We start from the raw sequence: 20,748 nt of genomic DNA, 5'->3' as shown, positions 1-20,748 counted from the left end.
TGTATTCCTTTTGTAACATTGAAAGATATAAATGTATGCAGACAAACTGTCAAATATCATTATATATAAATGATTTCATGCAAAATTTTCAGTGCTTAGCTTTGAACCCTCTAAAACATTGAAAATGCACAGCAATATAGAGTATACATTGTGTATGAGCTATGTTACTGTAAAATAATTACAGAATCGTTATGAAATGTTTGTGACAACAGACTTGGAATTAACAAGAATAGAAAGTGGTGTTTTAATTACAGGGACAAAAATACATTTTAATACAATCAGGAATTGGAGAATTCAGCGTTGGACCTCATTCTGAGTGACAAAGCAGAACCAATAAGCCATTGCAAGATATGAGAACTTAAAATTATGAAATTTTCACAGAACACCATGCAACTGATACAAGGGATGAAAGATTTTACTTATGAGGGACAGAGGAGGGGAATTAGGGCCATTTTTATTGGAACATGAACGTTAAAGGGTTCCAGTACAGGGCTTCAGGATTATGAAAGGGTTTTAATAGCACAGATATTGAAAGACTTTCCACATTTGGCAGATAAATAACAAGCAAACAAAAACTCTGGAATATCATTAGAGGAACAAAAAGAAAACTTGGATTCTTTTTCTGCAGTTTGGTTATTTTTAAAGGAGGGGTTAGTTTGCTGTCACTGTAGGAGTCAGGCAAGAATTCCAGCTGCCAATGATGCCGATCTAATCTCCTTTGCCATGGCCAAGTAAGTACGTCAGACTGATGCTGAGTATGAATCCCTACGACTGAAAGGCCACCATTGCTAAAGAAACAGAAGGAAAATATTTAACCAAAGTAAAGGCTTCCCAAAACTAGAAATATTTCTGAATGCATGACCCAGATATTTATGTTTTTAATCAAGGAAGAGTTGGCCACGATTAGGCCCTGACCCTCCAATTAATGAAACTGTGGGCCTTCTGCATACATGGATTATTGTTATCATTCTTCTAGCAGTAACTGAGGTTGACAGTATCAACAATGGAAGCAAGGAAGATCTAATGTAATCTCAGACTTCAACTTACAACTAACATTGTATGATGATGTGTTTTGGGTTCAAAATGCCTAGTTCCCTGCAACAGGATACTTGAGGTTCTTGAACATGTCTCTTAAGAGGTAAATTGACCAATTACATAGCAATAATAGGACTCAGGAAATATTCACCAAGCTGTTTAGGATTTGAGGAAAAGAAAGATCACAAAAGAAGAAAGGCATGTGCAACAGATTGTGGCTCCCTGCATATCTGAAATACCTAATTCATCAGGAGGAAATGACTTTGTCGATGATGGGTCTACAAACCAGAAAATCAATTGAAAATGATTGTGAGGGTGGCCAACCTGCATCTTTAAACTACTATCTATTATTGCTACTTAGTTCTCCTTCTGCAAATGTGTCTTATTCTGAGACATTCCTTTAATAGGACACTTATCAGGCAAACAATATCAAACCTTAGCATTGAGTGTAGAACTATATTACATAGGGGACCATTCAGCCCATTGTGTCAACACCTGTGCTTTGGTGAAAACATCCAAATCATCCCATTCCCCTACTCTCTCCTCCCAGTCTTGTAAGTTATTTTTCCTTCAAGTATTATCCAATTCTCTTTTGAAAATTACTCATATTTGTTTCCACACCAGCCTTTAAGACAACATATTCCTGACCATAACAACTTGTGTTTAATTTTCTCTCTGATGTTGCTTCTGCCTATTGCCTTAAATCTATGGCCCTGATTGGTTACTGATACATGTATGTTGCTGTGAGTATCTAATGCTTATTCCTATTATATTGTCTTGTATCTATTGTGTTACTGTGGGTATTGTATTGCTTTCTTAATCCCTGATTTGGAATCCTAAAATCTGTACACACAAGCACACACACACGTGTGCAGAGCAACCACTGTTTTCCTGCAAGGTGCTTCCTTTCAACTTTTCCAATTGGTATTTTTTTCTCATGTGGAGTGCTATACAAGTGCAGTTTGTTATTACTGTTGCATAATTGGGCCCAATGAATCGTTGTGGAGAGAAGAAGGTAGTAAGAAGTGTCGATATGAATGTAAGATGGTAAGGGACAGGATGGGAAAAGCATATAGAGTGTAGAAATTATAGTGAGAACACGTACAGTAAAATGAAGCTGGGGGAAATGATGGAAAGGACACATTAGCCAATTCAGGATTCTCAGAATCACCTGATCAAGTTTGTTCTTTATCTGAGTTAGGGGAAGGGATGCTGACACTTGGATGCCTCTCCCAACACAGAGTTTCAGAGTATCATTAGCCTATTGATCCAGTTCCTACCTGATATTCAGTATGTTTTACAAATAAAGGCCAGAACCAGCGTAAAGTCGGAATTTAGACGATTAGAAAAAGTGAGGTCCTTTGGATAATATGGAAGACAGGATGTGAGCAAGATATTGCAAGTAATGTCTTACCTTTGATCAGGAAGGGGGGCCTGCACATTTCCTGGGAAAATGTGTCTTTGAGGTAATAACATCACAGATGTGGGTTAAGAAGAACATATATCCTCAGTCTGACAGTAGCTGGCTGAATGTAGCTTGAAATCTTCAGTTGAATTAATTCTACTTTGGAAGACATAACCATCTGATGTGTCACACTGCAGATTTTCTGTCGGTAGTACTGGCAAATATCTTTGTCGGTGCCTTGTCCATGTCTGTAAGAAGCCTGTGGGAGCTTGATTTTTTTACTCATCAAGAATATGTTGTATGACTAGCTTCCACTAGTTATTAAAAGCCTGAAGAAAGTGAGAAAGCTTACGAAGAGCAGGAGTCATTAGGTCATTCCCAGGAGGGTCACAGAGTGGATTTAACTTGAAGATAATTAAAAGCACGGGTATCTGAAATGCTGCAGTTGTTGAAATTGATTTCCTGAAGCACAAAAGTATTTGATGTTTCAATCCATAATGATCAAATCAGGTAAAACAATTAATTTATGGGAAGAAACAGTAATTCTGACCTTGATTCCAGCATTTACCTCAAAATGCTGTTTTAAAATCCACAATGCAAATCTAAATTGATAGGTTTTAGGGGAGAATCTGTAGAAGTTTGCTGCAAAGCAATAAATGGAGATTGGCATGGTTAGCTAAGCATCTCAATTCAAACCATAGCAGCTAAGAAAAGAGGTTAAGTATAACTAACCATCGTAGTATAGAATTACATCTATTTGTCAGAGTGTAGTTCAGGGGATATTGGGAGGTGATCTGCAAGCACTTTTGTGTTCTGTGAATTCTTGGTTTCTGTCTCCGTTGGAGTTTGGAATGCTGGTTGTACATTTTGATGAAAACCATAGACAAAACAGTGGAGATATAATGAATACAGAAATCCTCCCTAATGTCCCAACATCTTACAAACAATGAGCAGCCACCTGAAAATCCCATTCTCTAAGTCCCAGGTATTTTAATACATTGGAAGATCAGAAGTACCCACTCATGTATGAGAACTTGGAAATTCTACCTTGCAATTTTCTTTTAAAGGACTGTAATTTGTGATTGAAAGATAAGTTATTGACTAGAGAAGAGTTGACTTACTTGTTCACAGTGAACTTTTGGACATATGTATTGTTTCTATGCTAAAGGTTTGGACGTTCTGCTACAGGATGTATGTCAAAGGAAAGTGCCACTGTTGGGACAGAACCTAACCTACCAATAAAAGGGCGGGTTGATGCTGCATGTAACTGAAGTAATGCAGTCACCTTGGCTTGTTGTACCTGGCTGTAGCAATTGCAGAAATTGTTGTTTCAAGATGAAAAAGGTGATATTTCCTTAGTTTTGCAAGTGCTTCTTGTGATTTCTACCTGTCAAATCAACATATGCCCAGAGGACTGCTTTCTCACTGGGGAGACGTGACTGGTGGTTGGTTTAACATGAGGGTCATCATGCCTCGGATTGCGGGGGAGTGGTGGTGAGGTTGAGAAAACAGGACCTTCTCGGTGACCTTAGCTAGTGCAGGAATTGAATCTGCACTGTTGCCATCATTCTGCATTGCAAAACCACCTAACCAGCTATCTGAGCTAACCAACCCCTTACTGATGTCTGCCAATCATGGCATGAACCTAAATCAGCAACATCTGCTCCGAAAAGAGCTTATGATGCTCATGCACCTTTTCATTGTGTATAATTCTGCACAGCACACATTTTTTGAATGGTATTAAAGAAGCAGTATGTTGAAATGCTTCTATCTATTAGGACGTTCCTTCAGCATTCGCAGATGCAGAACTCTATCATGGGTTGATCTGGAAAGTTCTGATGACTATGTGAATGGAATCTACATTAATTGAAGGAACTCAGCTTCCCTCCAATTGAAAGCTTGATGCTGTTAATGTTTTCATTGTATTAGAAATGTTTTCCAGCATTTGTTACAGTAGACAAGAGTCTTTCCTATGGATATATCTGTGTGTCAATTCCAATCGTCCAAAACAGCCAGCTCATCTCATCGTTGTTCTGAAAATTTTCAAAACATCTCACCTTCTCCCTCTCTTCATTGACTGCATTCTGTCACCTGTTTGCATGTTGCTGACGTCTGGTTCTACCTTTCCAATTTGTGTCAACATATAAACTTCATACTATCTGCTTATCTGACATTAAATTATCATTGAGTTAAAATTTTTTCCAAATGCACATTCCTCGCAGGTTTGAAAGAACTGTTTTTCAATCCTGCTACAAACTCTAGCTACTGCCTTGAGCACTCCCTAACCACTCAAGCTGAATTAGATCATATGATGCTAGTTTTCTTCCATCCAGTTCTGAACTTCCAACACTGCATCTATATATCACCAAAACTAATTATTTCCACTCTGAAGCATATCCTATCTTTGTCCCTATTTCAGCTCTTTTGGCACTCAAACTATCAACTATATTTCTGTCACTGACAGAAACAACTTCTCTCATTCCTCCTTGCTTGACATCCACATTGTCTACTGGCCAATCATTTCCATATTACAGGTCTAAAATGCCTCCCAGTACTTAATGGATTAAATTTAAATCCTAGTTTTCATTTCAACTATCTGTACAGCCATATTCATTCATTTTCATAACTGTTTTGACCTTACAGTATTGTGGCTCCAGACATTTTTGTCACTCTACTATTGGCTAGGTGGCTAGCTCTTCATCTGCATGAATCTTGTTCTCTGACCATTACCTTCAAAGAGTTCTATATTTCCTCTTTGTTCAACTTACAGAAATCTTATAAGAAAGCATAGTTTGATCAAGTCTTGCTTATGCATCTAATACTTATTTTAGACAATTTGGACGTCTGGAAGTCACCAGTTTCCAGATTGTCAGTTTGCACATTTTCTGATGATATTGGACATCACTGATGTGAGACAAAGTTCGACCCCTAACACTGACTTTTGATCCAAAAAAAAACAGAATTTGCTTCAATTTCTCTGCCAGAGAGTGCAAAAATGAAATTATAGGATTATGATAAATACTTTGCCAAAATACCATATTCATTCATTTTTTAAAAAAAGTTGATTGCATAATGAATTAAGAAATCCTTCAAGCTACAATATGAAAGGAAGCTGTCTCATACAACTTTACTGCCATTTTTTTCCTAGTTACAACAATATTTTTTCAGGAAGTAACCATGTTTTACTACATGAAAACCTCAAACATGATTTCAAGCTATTTTCTTCTGTGGTTATACTCAGCAACTCATCCCTTGCACTGGGAAGGAAGTGTAAAACGGAACTGTTTGAGGCATTTTCCTGATACTGATTTCAGTGAGCAAATGTAGTCATCCTGGTAAAATTAGCTTTCAAGCTGGATTCATTTTGATTGAAGCATGACATGCTTATTTGCTCAAGTATGGTGCCTAATGCTATTCTTCATTTATCTAGTACTAATAATAAATTAGGACTATATTTCCACTCATTCATGATCAGTAATTGTTTTGGATTAATTTCCTAAAATCTGTTTTTATACAGAATCCTTTGTTTTTCTCATGATACCATTCAAGCATGAACTATAAAGCTGTAATACTTTATGGGTTTTATAGGGCACTGCTTGCTAGAGAAATCATTTTTGTTTTGATGTAGGAGCACAATAACAAAGTGAAATCACTGAATGGAAAATGTTGGACAATACAGCCATGATTACCTGAAACACAATGATGTGGGTGGGATATCTTGTGCCAATGTGTACTTGGAAAATGTTCAAATTGATAACATTAATTATGGTAAATTAGATCATGATATTGCTTTCTCATGGTAATTGTGGTGGAAGTGACACTTCTTCTGGTCTAGGTTTGAAATTTGACAATAGAAAGAGAAATTTTGACAAGAATTTTTTGATGTCTTTCAATGGTGCATAATATTTTAAATCATCACTCCACAATTAGTATATCTCACTGAAGACCATTTGTCAGTAACTACAGTCATGTAATATTTGTTTTTGAGTCTGATACAAAAGATTGTCTTTCCTTGAATGTGCAGATTTACATTTCAAAAACATTGCTCTAATGGAAGAATACAAAAATATTTTAAAACCATACATACATAAATATATTTAACAACTTGACAGTAAAAACCTAAGATTAGCCCTATAAATGGGCTTTCAACAAAATTAAAATTCCAATTATATATGCAAACCATTTTTTCACTCCACTTCAAATACAGAGCAAAAGGTAAGTGTGTACGTTCTCATATTTTAGTGTTTTGGTGTGTCAGCCATTTATAAGCAAGGTATTTGGTGTAAACAAAAAAAAAATTGGGTTAAAAAAACTGCTTAATAAAAAGGGAAACATATTAATATTGAAAGAAGAACTCAGTTTTCTTCAGCCTGATTAATCTCAGTGAATTTTATATGATCAGCTCTGTTGATACATTGCCCTCAGTATTTAAGAGCAACCAATAGGAAGTGCTGCTGAACTTAATCTGAGTTCTTATTTAAGTTTTGACTCCATTTTGAGGTGATAATGGGTTAAAGTTGGGGGTTGGTAAGGAAATCCAGGGCAGGGAGTATCTTCGAGATGGTGGCAAAGGGTTTGCAGTGAGCAGTAGATCGGTAGAGTGTGGTTGCAGGGATGGGGTGAGGATGTGAGGGTGCTAGGTGGATTGTGGGAGAAGGGAACAGGGGGTGCAGGGAGTAAGAATTCCTGACCTTCCTAGCTCACAAGTATGGTGGAAAGGCATTAGGCTGGTGAGTCCTACCTTTTCACTGCCAGGTTTTCTGAGTGCTGGGAAATCTGGCTCACAGGTGTTAAAAATAAAACCATGGTTAAATTTGAAGCCTCATTAGGATATTTAATTGAAGGGTGAGCATCTGGAAAGCAGGTTAATTGGCCATTTCTCAATCCGCTTCTAATAAAACCAGAAGCTGGTATATAAGGGACAGGATACAAATCAGCTTATGATTCATGTATTTTAGACCCTACACAGGGCTTAAAATTCCCCCAATCTGGATGAAATGGCTTCAGTGTCATACATTCTTCGAAGTTAAATAGAAATATTTCCTGGAATATAATTTGAACTGCATCTGTATTTACTAAGCCATCAATTTTAAACCTGCCTTTCTATCGCACTTCATTAAAACAGACTTGTTACAACTGAACTGGGAATAGCACGCTGATATTCATGCCTCATGTTCCACAAGCTATCACAAAACCTGTATAATCGATAAAATCCCAGTGAGGTTACCAAGACAACCAATTTGACTGACTGACTCCTATTCAGGTCAAAAACAATTCACATCAAGTTTTCATTTACTGAAAATAATTATTTATTGTAACATGCCTTTAAAAAGTCAGGGAAAATGAGGCATTTCTGTTCTCCTGTTATATATTTTAAACTATACCCACCTCAAAAATCCCAAATACACACTCAAATGTTCACAATTAAGACAGCCAAAAGACAGATGGTTCAACACAGATAATGTGAAAATAATTATAGACACAGTAAACAAAATTCTGAATTCCAGGTTTCAAGAGTGGATTAAATTGTCTCATGTTGTTCTTCTTGTCTTTTAGCACTGATGACATTCTGCTGTCTATAAGGTGATGGTCATTCTTCACTTTGATTGTTCATCTGGCAGACTTCGGCCTATTTTTTGGAATTCTTACTTCTAAGCTTTCATGGTTTTTCTTCTTCCTTACAAGAGGGAATGATAGATGCTTTCAGATCACAGACTCTGATGTTTCTTCTACCCTTGCTCCTAAAGTTTTATAACAACTGTTGCTCAACAAATCAGAGGGCAGCAGTCATTCAGAATTTCCCAAACTCAAAGACTCTTGATATCACCCAGTTTCAAATTATCTCCCTCAACTGTTTTGAAACCTAATATTTTCTGGCACAGCCAAAAATATGCTGCCCTTGATTTTTCCAAGTTTCAAAACTCTCCTGGTATTTCAGCTGTACAACAGTCCAACTTCCATTTAAGTTTATAGTCTCTTCAAAAAAATGTGGTCTCTCACAAACGTTAAAAACTAATTTCTTTGACCAAGCATTTTCTTACCTGACCCAATATCACCTTATGTTGCATGCGTCAGACTTCATTTTACAATGCCCCCTATGAAGTGCCTTGGGACATTTTATGTTAAAGGTGCTATATAAATATAACTTGTTGCAATCACATTTCTATCCTGACCTATTTCTAATTTCTGATTGGCACTGCTGTGTCACAGTGTTAGAGACATAGGTTCAATTCCAGTCTTTTGGTGACTGTCTGTGTGGAGTTTGCACATTCTCCCTGTGGGCTTCCTCTCGGTGCTCTGGTTTCCTCCCACAGTCCGAGATGTGCAGGTTAGGTGGATTAGCCATGCTAAATTGCCCAGAGTATCCAGGGATGTGCAGGCAAGGTGGACTAGCCATGGGAAATACAGGGATACAGAGATAGGGTAGGGCATGGGCCTGGATGGGATGCTGTTTGGAGGGTTGGTGTGGACTCGATGGGCCAAATGGCCTGCTTCCACACTGTAGCAATTCTCTGGTTCTGTGTTGCCACTTGTTTTTGATTGCATCTTGCATTATCTGTCCTACATTCTAAGCAAACTTATTTGCTCCTGTTCCACCTGAACATGCAAACTGTTCCCCTTACCTAATATTCCCCTCTTTCTTCTCTTGCTCTACTCATCTTCTCTGGTTCTATCCCTAAAATTTCATCTCAGCCCAGTGGCAATCACCAATTAATCAAATGTGTCTTCCTCCCCACCTCTCCAGGCACCTACCTCTCCCTGATAAGATCACAATTTGGACATGCACATGCCTCAGGACTGCTGCAGTTCAAGATTTATACTGAGAACCACCTCCTCAAGGGGATCTAAAGATAGGAATAAATGCTGGCTTTACTCCAGATCCCAAGAATGTTTTTTCTTTCCTGCTGCTCATGTGTGTAGCCCCTCTTTTTTTTAAAATTCTTCTTGCAAATCTACCCTTCCCCACTGCTCCCTTGAGCAAATCTCGGGATTCTCCTTCATTTTGGCCTTCAAAGTATCTGCCCTCGAAATTAAATTTATTTATTTCCCACTGCATCAATGCACAAGACCATGTTGATATCCTGGAGCCACAAAACAAAAATCCTGAAAGTGATTCAGACTGCCCACTAACCCCTTCAGGTAGATGCACATGCCCAGAGCCCACATCCCACCTTCTCCCAGCTGATTCCATTGAAATTTCCATGAATTTTAACAGAATATTAGTTATGAGAAAAATGAAAAAGCAATTTTCTGAGCAATATTTCTTGAAAAAGATGTCAATTAATTGTGTCAGGATTTTATCATGTAGTTCATACAATTGGGTAAAATATCTATGGCTACAATCTCCTTAAGAAAATTCCCAGAACAAGCCGTGCACAGAATGCATTTAAATGGCTATAAAAGTACAGCTTTAAACTGAGGTTTAAAACCATATCTCATATTTCACAGTGTTCCAACTTAAGAATTAGAAAGTGGACATCAATCTATCCCTTGATTTAGAGAGGTCATAGAAGTAATTTTTATGTTAGTTTGGTTTCACGTTAATTGGTGTCACACGATTTCAAGAGCCTCTGATTTAAGTGCATTAGTTAATGTCAAAAATCTTTCTTTGGCAGACAGAATGGATCGAATCATGACAATATTGTGTTGTTCTGATGAAAGATAAAAGATAAAAAACACAAAGAACATTCTGATACTATGTTCATAAACCAGAATTTTAAACTGATGAGGGGGGAATAAGGGCTGCACAGGGATAGTCTTTCTTCCTGGGAACAGTAAGGAATTAAAGAAAAATCCACCTTCACTAGGCTTTCGCGTCTTCTAGCTCATAAGAAAATACCACTGATGATATTGGTGAAAGAGAGGAGCAGGAGTTGACTGAGGAGTGGCAGACATTTATTCCAGCTGCTGATGTCAGTTTTGAAGGCAGAATTGTGGGACCCTGTCGGAAATTTTCCTAGTTACTCAAACTCTTAAAACAGCAATTTTCCATTTGAATACCAATTTTGTCATCGGGGAGGATTAGAGAGGAGCTTGGACTACCCTAAGTCTTTAGCCAGATTGGCCTTACTCTCCACCCTAATGGAGTGGTAAAATAGAGTTCTGCAATTCTGCTTGCTTCAAGGCAAGGGAGGAGATAGCTTTGTAGCATTGCTAATGACATAGGCCTAAAATTTAAATGAACTAATGGCAAGGTCACATGGGCTACCCAGATAGGTATGCAGAAATCACTGCATCTTCACCAATGCAATGGTGTCACAGTCTGCTTTTCTAGCTTTGCCTATTCTATTAATGTACAATAAACCAGGACTTCCAAGGAAAGATAATGATGGAAACATGGTACTTGGTATTGAGAAGTGTTTTCCTCCATTGTCATTGCTGTAGGGAATTTTCACACGAACTTCACAAGTGCAATCAATGATCATATTCTGCTGTTCACAACAAGAAAAAGAATCAGCTGCTGAGATATCAATAGAACTGGGCTTTAACCATATGCTGCCCATTACCATTCTGGTTCTGAATAGTTGGAGCAGTCCCAGACCAGAGAATGAATTTCTTTAATAGCTCACCTCAAGCAGGCAGCATTACCTTGACATCTAAGTGTTGTATCTAAGTGTTGTCATTGGCACTGCAAAGTGGTTTTAATGCTGTAAGATTGGATACCTCACCAACTTGAAACCTGCAAGTAAAAATTGAACATTAGTGGGTCACAAGTTCAGTAATACTATATAAAAGGGGCACATGGGATAATTGCATCTTCAGTTTAACCTACCTGGGTGTTGGGCTTTGCCAGTGGCTCTCAAAATCACCACACACTCAACCTTTTAACCAATGGCTGTCTCCTTTCTTGCTGAAAGGATATCATCAGCGTCAGACAGTCTATAGTACGCAGCTGTTCTGGGCAGGTCACCAATTCCCTCTTTGCCTTTAGAGTCAGCTGGAGAGATCTTGGTGAATCGCAACAATGACAAACCACACCCTTGTGCAGAGCACTATTGATTGCACACATGTTGCCTTCAGAGCCACAGATCACCAGCCAATAGCATTCATCGATAGAAAAGCTTACTTCTCCAGCCATGTCCAGCTACTGCCTGATTATAGAAACAGAATCATACAGGTCTTGTTCATGTGCAGAAACATGATGCCGAGTAACACAAATATCACTGCCAGGATTATAATTAACCTCTCCCACTCCATGTCTTCCTCAACTCTGTCTATTAAACCCCAATCTCGAGACTACTTGTCTTGTTTGCCACTCTTATTTCCCTCCTCAAACTCCAACTTTGGCTTCTCTCCTGACTGCCAAGGACCATATCAAGGATTCTCACCTCTGACTGGATTTTTGATTCAACTTCTGGCAGTGGTGAAATGGATCAATAAAAGAGATAATAAAATTCTACCCTTTGGAATTTTGCACCCCCATTATTGTTTGATGTATTGTTTACCCATTTCAATGCTCCCTTCCAATTTCCCCGTCTCCTCAGGAATATCAAAACAAATCTTCTTTGGTCTTGATCTAATTTAAACTGTTTAAGATTCTGGTTGAAGGGTTGCTGATTTTTGGCCCCAATGCATCTGTTCTGCCTCACCGTCTTGGAATTTTTTATTCTGATTATTCATGGCCTATTTTTCATTTTTTGGATTCATTTCTTCTCAAAGTTCAGGTAGCAGGTGACAATGACTGAAGTGTGAATTCAAAAAAATTAGAGAATTTCAAATGATTGTAACTGCTGAATGACTTTTAAAATACTTTTTCAATGACTGAAAAATGTCACTACAGTCCCTTACTTATTAACCACAGTTTGCACCTAAACCAGCTCCACCTTTGACTACATGGAAAAGTTGCACAATGTGAAAAGGTGATCAATAAATTTCGATGTATGTGCTTTTTGGCTAGTGTGTGGAAAGAATCTGAGTAGGTAACCTAATACCTATGTGCTTTGAAGCCATATCACATGTTTGTTACTTTCTTATCCTTTGAGGTCATGCACTTAATTATCCCCAAAAAATTCAAAGACAGCAATGCACAGTTTAGAACGACATAGATTTTAGGTCAGAGAACTGGGGCGTTGAAAGTACAGCTGTGCTGCATAATAATAAACACTTAAATCATGTGAATAGATTTTTTTGAGGCTTGTGGATTCATATCAGAATTTTTCAATGCAATAGTGTAATTTGTCACCTATACTTCATTTGATTTTGTTGTTTAATAAAATGGCATCATTCTATGCAATTAAAAGAAATCTCAACATTATGATAGTGATAATATTTAAATGATTATGTTAATTTCCAACTTTGAAGGTAAACTGAGTTCGATTTCACTTTATAATGAATCTGTTGAAGCTGGCCAGCCTTTTATTGGCTTTGTACATGAAATGACTGCAGTGGTTTTTGGCATAAATTTACCTTTGCCAGTTAGAAAATAGAACTAAAAGATTGATGGCCCTTGAGGTCAGAAAAATATTACCCAGATAAGAGCTATAATAGTAACAAGACCAGAAAACGAAAGAAAATCACCTTTCTGATGCAGCAGATAGGCTAATGAGCTAATTATATTCAAAGTAGTTAAACATGAAGAGAGTTTGAATTTATCCGAGTGAATACTATGCTAAGAGGAATTAGGTCCAGAATAATCAGTATCACAAAGATAGATTTTCATCTTCATCACCTGGGTCCTAATCTGATGAAGGGAACTTACAAAGCCTATCTGTCTTTCATTCCATTTTGGCCTGACAATTAATTTTTTTTTTAAATTCTTCTTTGAACTGCTCTAACACCATTTCATTTCACCACCATCTCAGCCTATTGCAAAATGCACTGAATTAAGATTGAAGTTAAGTCCCAATTACATCATTGGGTTCCAACGTATATAGGTAAAGTTGAATGCTATACCTTTGAGTAAATATGCTTAATTCAGATCAGTTGTATCTCAAGGTTGGGTACCGAATCTGAGTTGCTGTAACTGCTCCTTTGACCAGTTTCCAGGGAAGGGGAGTTAAAATTGACTCCCAAGGTTAAATGTTTTCTTTTGATCAAAGGCCTATCATGATCAAGCAGAAAGCAATTCTACTCAGCAGCCAAAGGCATGTTCCAGGCAGGGATTATAGTTAATGTTCTTCCTAATTTTTAAAAAAAAAATGTTCTCTGTATTAATATATGTAGCTTTCAGACTGTGAATATGCCAGACTGTGAATCCAACAGAAGATCCTTAATTAGTTGTCAGTGTTATTTTGTGCAAACTCAGGATTATCCAGCCAATGTTGCCATAATGCAGAATCACATCTAATAAAGACATTGCGCACTCATCTCACCGAGGTCAATGGGCCATAAGCCTCACCATCGCATGCATCATGACCACTCTAGGGCTCCCACCCTCCACATCCACTTCAACTACTAACCCTTCCTGCCTTCTGCTCTTTCTGCTCATTCACTGGGGGCACCTCACCATCTGTGCTGCTTGTCCATGTTCACTAAATTCTCTTGCATCCACTTCCATCACACTGAATCTCTCTGTTGCCTCGATGCAGGAAAGATTAGCTCATAACCTGGTGGCAGATATCAGGATCCTCAGTTCCTATAAGGAGAAGATCGTGGAGATGCTGGTGGAAGACTGGGACTGCTCTAAAACAGTGACAGCAATGGACAGTCAACCCACTAAGCTCGATTGTGCTATGTTCTATCCAACTACATTCTGTGCTAACTCATTTATATTTTGAATGAGCTTTGATACAACTTCCTCAACTAACTCTTTCCCTTTTCCAACTAATTCCCTCTCCTCTTATTTAGTCAGTGGCCAGATATGTGCAAGGCAGGAGGCGACGAGGGACCTTAACCTCACTCTAAGTGCCACTGTCTAAGGAGATAGGCTGGTGCCAGAAAGCACCCATGGACAGGAGGAGTGAGACATAGGCACCCCAGTAGCTTCTCCTCAGCTACCCTGACTTTCTACCTTCCCCTGCCAAAGGCTGCAGCAATTCAGCTGGAGGAGAGTAAGCCTGAATTTGGGTAGGAGACTCACAGCAGGCCTAGGTTCAAAGGCACAAGGGAATGAATGCCCAAGCCTTTCAAGTCAACTGTGCCAAACACAGCAGTAAAAGCAGAAACTGCCAGAAAAACTCAGCAGGTCCAGCCGTATCTGCAGAGAGAAAGCAGAGTTAAAGCTTCTTCGTCAGAACCGATTAGAGCTAGGGAAAGGTTGGCATATATGCTGAAGAAAGGTTGAGGGATGCGAATGGAGGAAACAATAGGTGGAGATGGAGCCCGGAGAGAATGAAAAACAATAGGGCAGACAGAGAAATGGATAAAGGTCAGCTTGAGAGAATGCTAATGGGGACCATTAGTGACTGGTCGTGGGTTGTTTGTGGTAACAGCCCATTCGATGACAAGGCTGGGTGCATGGCAGTTGGGGACATGGGAGAAGGTACTCAAGCCCTAAAATTATTGAACTCACTATCAAGACCAGGAGGCTGCAGAGTTCCCAAATGGAAAATGAGGTGCTGTTCTTCCAGCTAGCGCTGACCTTAGCTGGAGCAAAGCAGCAAGCCTGGGGACAGAGATTTTGGCCAGGGAACATGATGCTGTGTTGAAATGGCAGGCAACTAGATGATGAAGACATTGGGCCTGCACCTAGCTTTATTGAGAGACAAAAGAAGTAGACACTGCTGGGGGTACATAGGAGGCACAGGGGCTACATTGTTGTAAATATACCATCACTTCTGTCAATATATTTTCTTTTGCACTGTTACCGTATGCACTGTAGTATTATTCACTATATTGTTTTCCTATAGGACCTGGTTCAATCACACCCATGTCAGAGATAACGAACCTCTTTTGTACCAAGGGTGTAAGAAGTTGTCATCCCATACATTGTTCCTTTCTCAAAAACACTTTGACTGCAGACTCTTAGTCTAAAACCTCAACTTTGAGGTCTGCAGCCAATGCATTGCTCATTAACATGGACAATGCAGAGGCTACAGGCAATATCTTTAGAATGTGTTAGGACCTGGCAGCTCACATCCTTCAATACCTAATCCCACCTTGTGAATGAGAGTACAGAATGAAGGATGATTCCATACCTCTCTGTGAAAGGTTCATTCCATGCATCAGCATTTCAAGGGAGGGCACTGCCGTTCAAGGCCAGGAGATGTACAATGGGCAGCTCGCATGTCCACTGACCGTCCTAAAGCAGCAGTCTGTTGAACAAAATTACGCAAAGCACTGCCTCTGACAGGTTAGATACTGTCATCAAGGATGTTTAAGCATATCCAGTCATTCTGAAGCCTTGAAAAGTTACAGGTAATGGAAGAAAGGGCAAAAGGAGCTTCCTCAGAATTTGAATCAACTTAATGTTCGTCGTGAGAGATTGCACTACAGATGACTCAGATTGTCATACTTATGGGCAGTTTCAGAGCTACCTAGCTTTAGCACCAGGGCAATGATAGTGCACTGTCTGACTGCTGATTTATCCCTAACCATCATGCAGAGCAGGTTAGTTTTATCTGAAGATTTCATTCATACATGGAAAATGAAATATTCATTCAGCAATATAAAAGGTTAGGAACTGAAAAAAAATTGTCCACATGTCCTTGATATTTAGCAGGGGCTGCCTGCCAAGTAAGCAACAGATCATTTCTGAACCCAGCTCAGTCAAACTGGACATGACTGGCTATTATATCTGGCCTTCTGGGCTCTGGGACACATTGCTTTGTCCTGCTTTCTTGGAAGGCCCTCCTGAATCTGTCCCTCACTATCATCCTCAGAAGATGAACAAGAGTTATATCTGACTTAAAATGTTAACTGTATTTCTTTCTCTTAGCAGACCTGCTAAGTTTCTCCAGTGTTCTCAATGTACATGCCTATTTCAACTCAAACAAATATGTGAGAGACATTTGGTGGTAAATATCAGAGTCAATTTACAGGAGCTAGGGAGTGTGATGGATGGCACTTGCAGGAAGGTAGAAAAACCGCAGATACAGTCAGGTAGATGGGTTACCTCCAAGAAGGGTAGGCATGTGATGCAGGAGTCTCCTGTGGCTGTCCCCATCTCAAACAAGTATGCTGTTTTGGAAAATATAGGGGTGAGCGACTCTCAGGGGAATGTAGCACAGACAGCCAGGTTTCCGGTACTGAGACTGGCTCTAATGTAACAAGGGGTATGCCAGTTTCTAAGCGATCGATTGTGATAGGGGACTGTGCAGTCAGAGGCACAGACAGATGTTTCTATGGCCAACAGTGAGACTTCAGAATGATGCATTGCCTCCCTGGTGCTAGGATCAAAGGTATCTCCGGGAGGGTGCAGAATATTCTCAAAAGGGAGAGGGACCAGCAGGAGGTCATTGTACACATTCGAACTAATGACATAGGAACAGAAAAGGAAGAGATTCTGAGGAGAGAATGTAGGAAGTTAGACAGAATTTTCAAAAGTTGGTCCTTGAGGGTAGTGATATCTGGATTACTTCCAGTGCAACGAGCTAGTAAGAGTAGGAATAGGAGGATAGAGCAGATGAATGGGTGACTGAGGAGCTGGTGCAGGGGAGAAGGATTCACATTTTTAGATCATTGGAATCTCTTCTGGGGTAGAAGTGACTTGTATAAGAAGGACGGATTGCACCTGAATTGGATGGGAACTAATATACTGGTGGGGAGATTTGCTAGAGCTGCTCGGGAGGATTTAAACTAGTAACGGGGGGTGGGTGGAACCCAGGGAGATAGTGAAAAAAGAGATCAGTCTGAGACTGGTACAGTTAGAAAAAGGAGTCAGTCAAACAGACAGGGCAGGCAGGAACAAAGTAGAGAATGAGGTAGGACTGATAAATTAAAATGCATTTATTTCAATGCAAGAGGCCTAACAGGTAGGGCAGGTGAACTCAGAGCATGGTTGGGAACATGGGACTGGGATATCATTGTGATTACAGAGATGTGGCTCAGGGATGGACAGGACTGGCAGCTTAAAGTTCCAGGGCATGGATGCTTTGGAAGGATAGAAAGGTGGGCAAGAGAGGAGGGGGAGTAGCGGTTTTGATTAGGGATAACATTACGGCTGTACTTAGGGAGGATATTCCTGGGAGTATGTTCAGGGAAGTTATTTGGGTGGAACTGAGAAATAAGAAAGGGATGATTGGGATTATACTATAGACTCCCCAACAGTCAGTGGGAAATTGAGAAACAAATTTGTAAGGAGATATTTGTTATCTCTAAGAATAATAGGCCAAACACAATTGCCAAACATAGATTGGGACTGCCATAGAGTTAAGGGCTTGGATGGAGATGAATTGGTTAAGTGTGTGCAGAAAATTTACTGGTTCAGTATGTAGATGTACCTGCTAGAGAAAGCGCAAAACTTGACCTACTCTTGGGAAATAAGGCAGGGCAGGTGACTGAGGTGTCAGTGGGGGAGCACTTTGAGGTCAGTGACCATAATTCGATTAGTTTTAAAATAGTGATGGAAAAGGACAGACCAGATCTAAAAGTTAAAGTTCTAAATTGGAGGAAGGCCAATTTTGATGATATGAGGCAAGAACTTTCAAAAATTGTTTGGGGGCAGAAATTTGCAGGTAAAGGGACAGCTGGAAAATGGGAAGCATTCAAAAATGAGGTAACGTGAATCCAGAGACAATATGTTCCTGTTAAGGTGAAGGGCAGGGCTGGTGGCTGTAGGGAATGCTGGATGACTAGTAAAATTGAGGTTTTGGTCACGAAAAAGAAGGAAGCATATTAATGATATAGACAGCAGGAATTGAGTAAAAAGGAAGTGGAAGTATATTTAACAGGAAATCAGGAAGGCAAAAAGGGGACATGAGATAACTTTGGCAAATAGGGTTAAGGAGAGTCTAATGGGGTTACAAGTACATTAAGGACAAATGAGTAACTAGGGAGAGATTAGGGCCCCTTAAAAATCAGCAAGGCTGCCTATGTTTGGAATCACAGGAGATGGGGGAGATACTAAACGAGTATTTTGCATCAGTGTTTACTGTGGAGAAGGATATGGAGAACTTGGGGAAATAAATAGTGACATCTTTAAAAATGTCCATATTATAGAGGAGGAGATGCTGAATATCTTAAAATGTATATGAATCCCCAGGACCTGATCAGGTGTACCCTAGAACTCTGTGGGAAGCTAGGGAAGTGATTGCTAGGTCCGTTGCTGAGATATTTGTATCATCAATAGCCGCAGGTAAGGTGCTGGAAGACTGGAGGTTGGCTAACGTGGTGCCACTATTTAAGAAAGGTGGTAAGGAAAAGCCAGGCAACTATAGACCGGTGAGCCTGACATCAGTCGTGGGAAAGTTGTTGGAGGGAATTCTGAGGGTCAGGATTTACATGTATTTGGAAAGGCAAGGACTGCTTAGGGATAGTCAACATGTCTTTGTGCATGGGAAATTGTGTCTCACTAACTTAATTGAATTTTTTGAAGAAGTAATGAAGAGGATTGATAAAGACAGAGCAGTGGACATGATCTATATAGACTTCAGTAAGGCATTCGACAAGGTTCATCATGGTAGACTAGTTAGCAAGGTTAGATCTTATGGAATATAGGGAGAACTTGCCATTTGGTTAAAGAACTGGCTCGAAGGTAGAAGATAGACCGTGGTGGTGGAGGGTTGCTTTTCAGACAGAGACCTGTGACCAGCTGTGTCCCACAAAGATCAGTGCTGGGTCCATCGCTTTTCATCGTTTATATGAATGATTTGGATGTGAACGTAGGAGGTATGATTAGTAAGTTTGTAGATGACACCAAAATTGGAGGTGTAATGGACAGCGAAGAAGGTTGCCTCAGAGTACCATGGGATCTTGATCTGATGGACCAGTGGGCTGAGGACTGGCAGATGGAGTTTAATTTAGATAAACGTGAGGTGCTGCATTTTGGAAAGGCAAATCAGGGCTGGGACTTAGACACATAATGGTATGGTCCTGCGGATTACTGCTGAACAAAGAGACCCTGGAGTGCAGGTTCATAGTTCCTTGAAAGTGGAGTCAGAGGTAGACAGGATAGTGGAGAGGACATTTGGTATGCTTGCCTTTATCGGTTAGTGCATTGAGTATAGGAGTTGGGAGATCATGTTGTGGCTGTACAGGACATTGGTTAAGCCACTTTTGGAATACTGCGTTCAATTCTGTTCTCCCTGCTGCAGGAAAGATGTTGTGAAACTTGAAAGAGTGCAGAAAAGGTTTACAAGGATGTTGCCAGGGTTTGAGGGTTTGAGGTTTAGGGAGAGGCTGACTATGCTTGGGCTATTTTCCCTTGAGCATCGGAGGTGAAGGGTGATCTAAGGGCTGAGAGGTTTATAAGATCGTGAGGGGCATGAGTAGCCGAGGTTCTGTCCCTGGGGTGCAGGAGACCAAAACTAGAGGGCATAGGTTTAAGGTGAGAAGAGAAAGATTTAAAAGGGACCTAAGAGGCAACTTCTTCACACAGAGGGTGGTGCATGTATGGAATGAGCTGACAGAAGAAGTGGTGGAGGCTGGTACAATTACAACATTTAAAAGACTTTTGGATGAATATGAATAGGAAGGGCTTAGAGGGATATGGACCTAATGCTGGCAAATGGATCTAGATTTATCTAGGATATCTGGTTGGCATGGACGAGTTGGACCGAAGGGTCTATTTCCATGCTGCACAGCCCTTTGACTCTATAACCTGCCTTGTTTTGAATTTAAATGAGTCCCGGCTGTTAACCGGGTGAGCCTTGCAGTGTCATTCAAAGCTATCAGAGAAAAAAATCATCCAGGGGGCATTGTATACTACAAAAGAGAAGACCAGTCCATATTAGATTGTAGGTAGTGATGGTAAAACAGTAATTTTACTGTGCAGCAGTCAGACCATTAGGATGCATTCCTCGAGGTTGATTGGCACTGATTTTCTGCTTACAGAATTGGAACAAGTAATAGAAAGTGATGAGGCACAATACACTTCACATACACAAATGTTGGTCAATTGTGAAGAGCAAATTACGGCAGATGAAGAGATGACTGAAAATGGACAAATTGATACTGATGCATAAAATAAGTCTATTTATCCCATGAGCTACTATTTCAAGTCAGCACTAAAATAACATAGATACCAGAAGGCGCCAGTGAATGGAGGAATTCCATTACTATAGGAGCAGCCGGGAAAGTGACCATTAAATACAAACTATGGCTGAATGTGCACGATCAGAAAACACAGTACAGGTCATAGTTTGACAAAAGCATCATTATCATCATCATCATTGGCAGTCCTTTGCAGATGAGAATGACTTTCTTTCACTCTCAGGGTGAGTCTGTATGTGGCTGTAGGGACCAATGTGGCTACTGCAGGCTCTGTTACA

At 39.8% G+C, this 20,748-nt stretch overlaps 1 protein-coding gene and 1 long non-coding RNA gene across 3 annotated transcripts in view; one reads left to right on the top strand and one right to left on the bottom strand.

The window, feature by feature from the left end:
- Positions 1 to 20,748, top strand: part of creb5b (cAMP responsive element binding protein 5b) — a 408,265-nt gene that overhangs the window by 160,095 nt on the left and 227,422 nt on the right. The gene's annotated exons all lie outside the window — the stretch shown is intronic.
- On the bottom strand, positions 7,771 to 11,329 carry LOC125486655. The gene is made up of 3 exons (XR_007265299.1): positions 11,214 to 11,329; positions 11,011 to 11,120; positions 7,771 to 8,117 (listed from the first exon to the last, which is right to left on the bottom strand). It is a non-coding gene; the product is annotated as an uncharacterized LOC125486655 (long non-coding RNA).

The sequence above is a fragment of the Rhincodon typus genome, chromosome 2 (genome assembly GCF_021869965.1).
Source record: "Rhincodon typus isolate 14 chromosome 2, sRhiTyp1.1, whole genome shotgun sequence".
NCBI classification, from domain to species: domain Eukaryota; kingdom Metazoa; phylum Chordata; class Chondrichthyes; order Orectolobiformes; family Rhincodontidae; genus Rhincodon; species Rhincodon typus.
The sequence above is the reverse complement of the archived record's forward strand: the minus strand, read 5'-3'. Positions and strand labels throughout refer to the sequence as shown.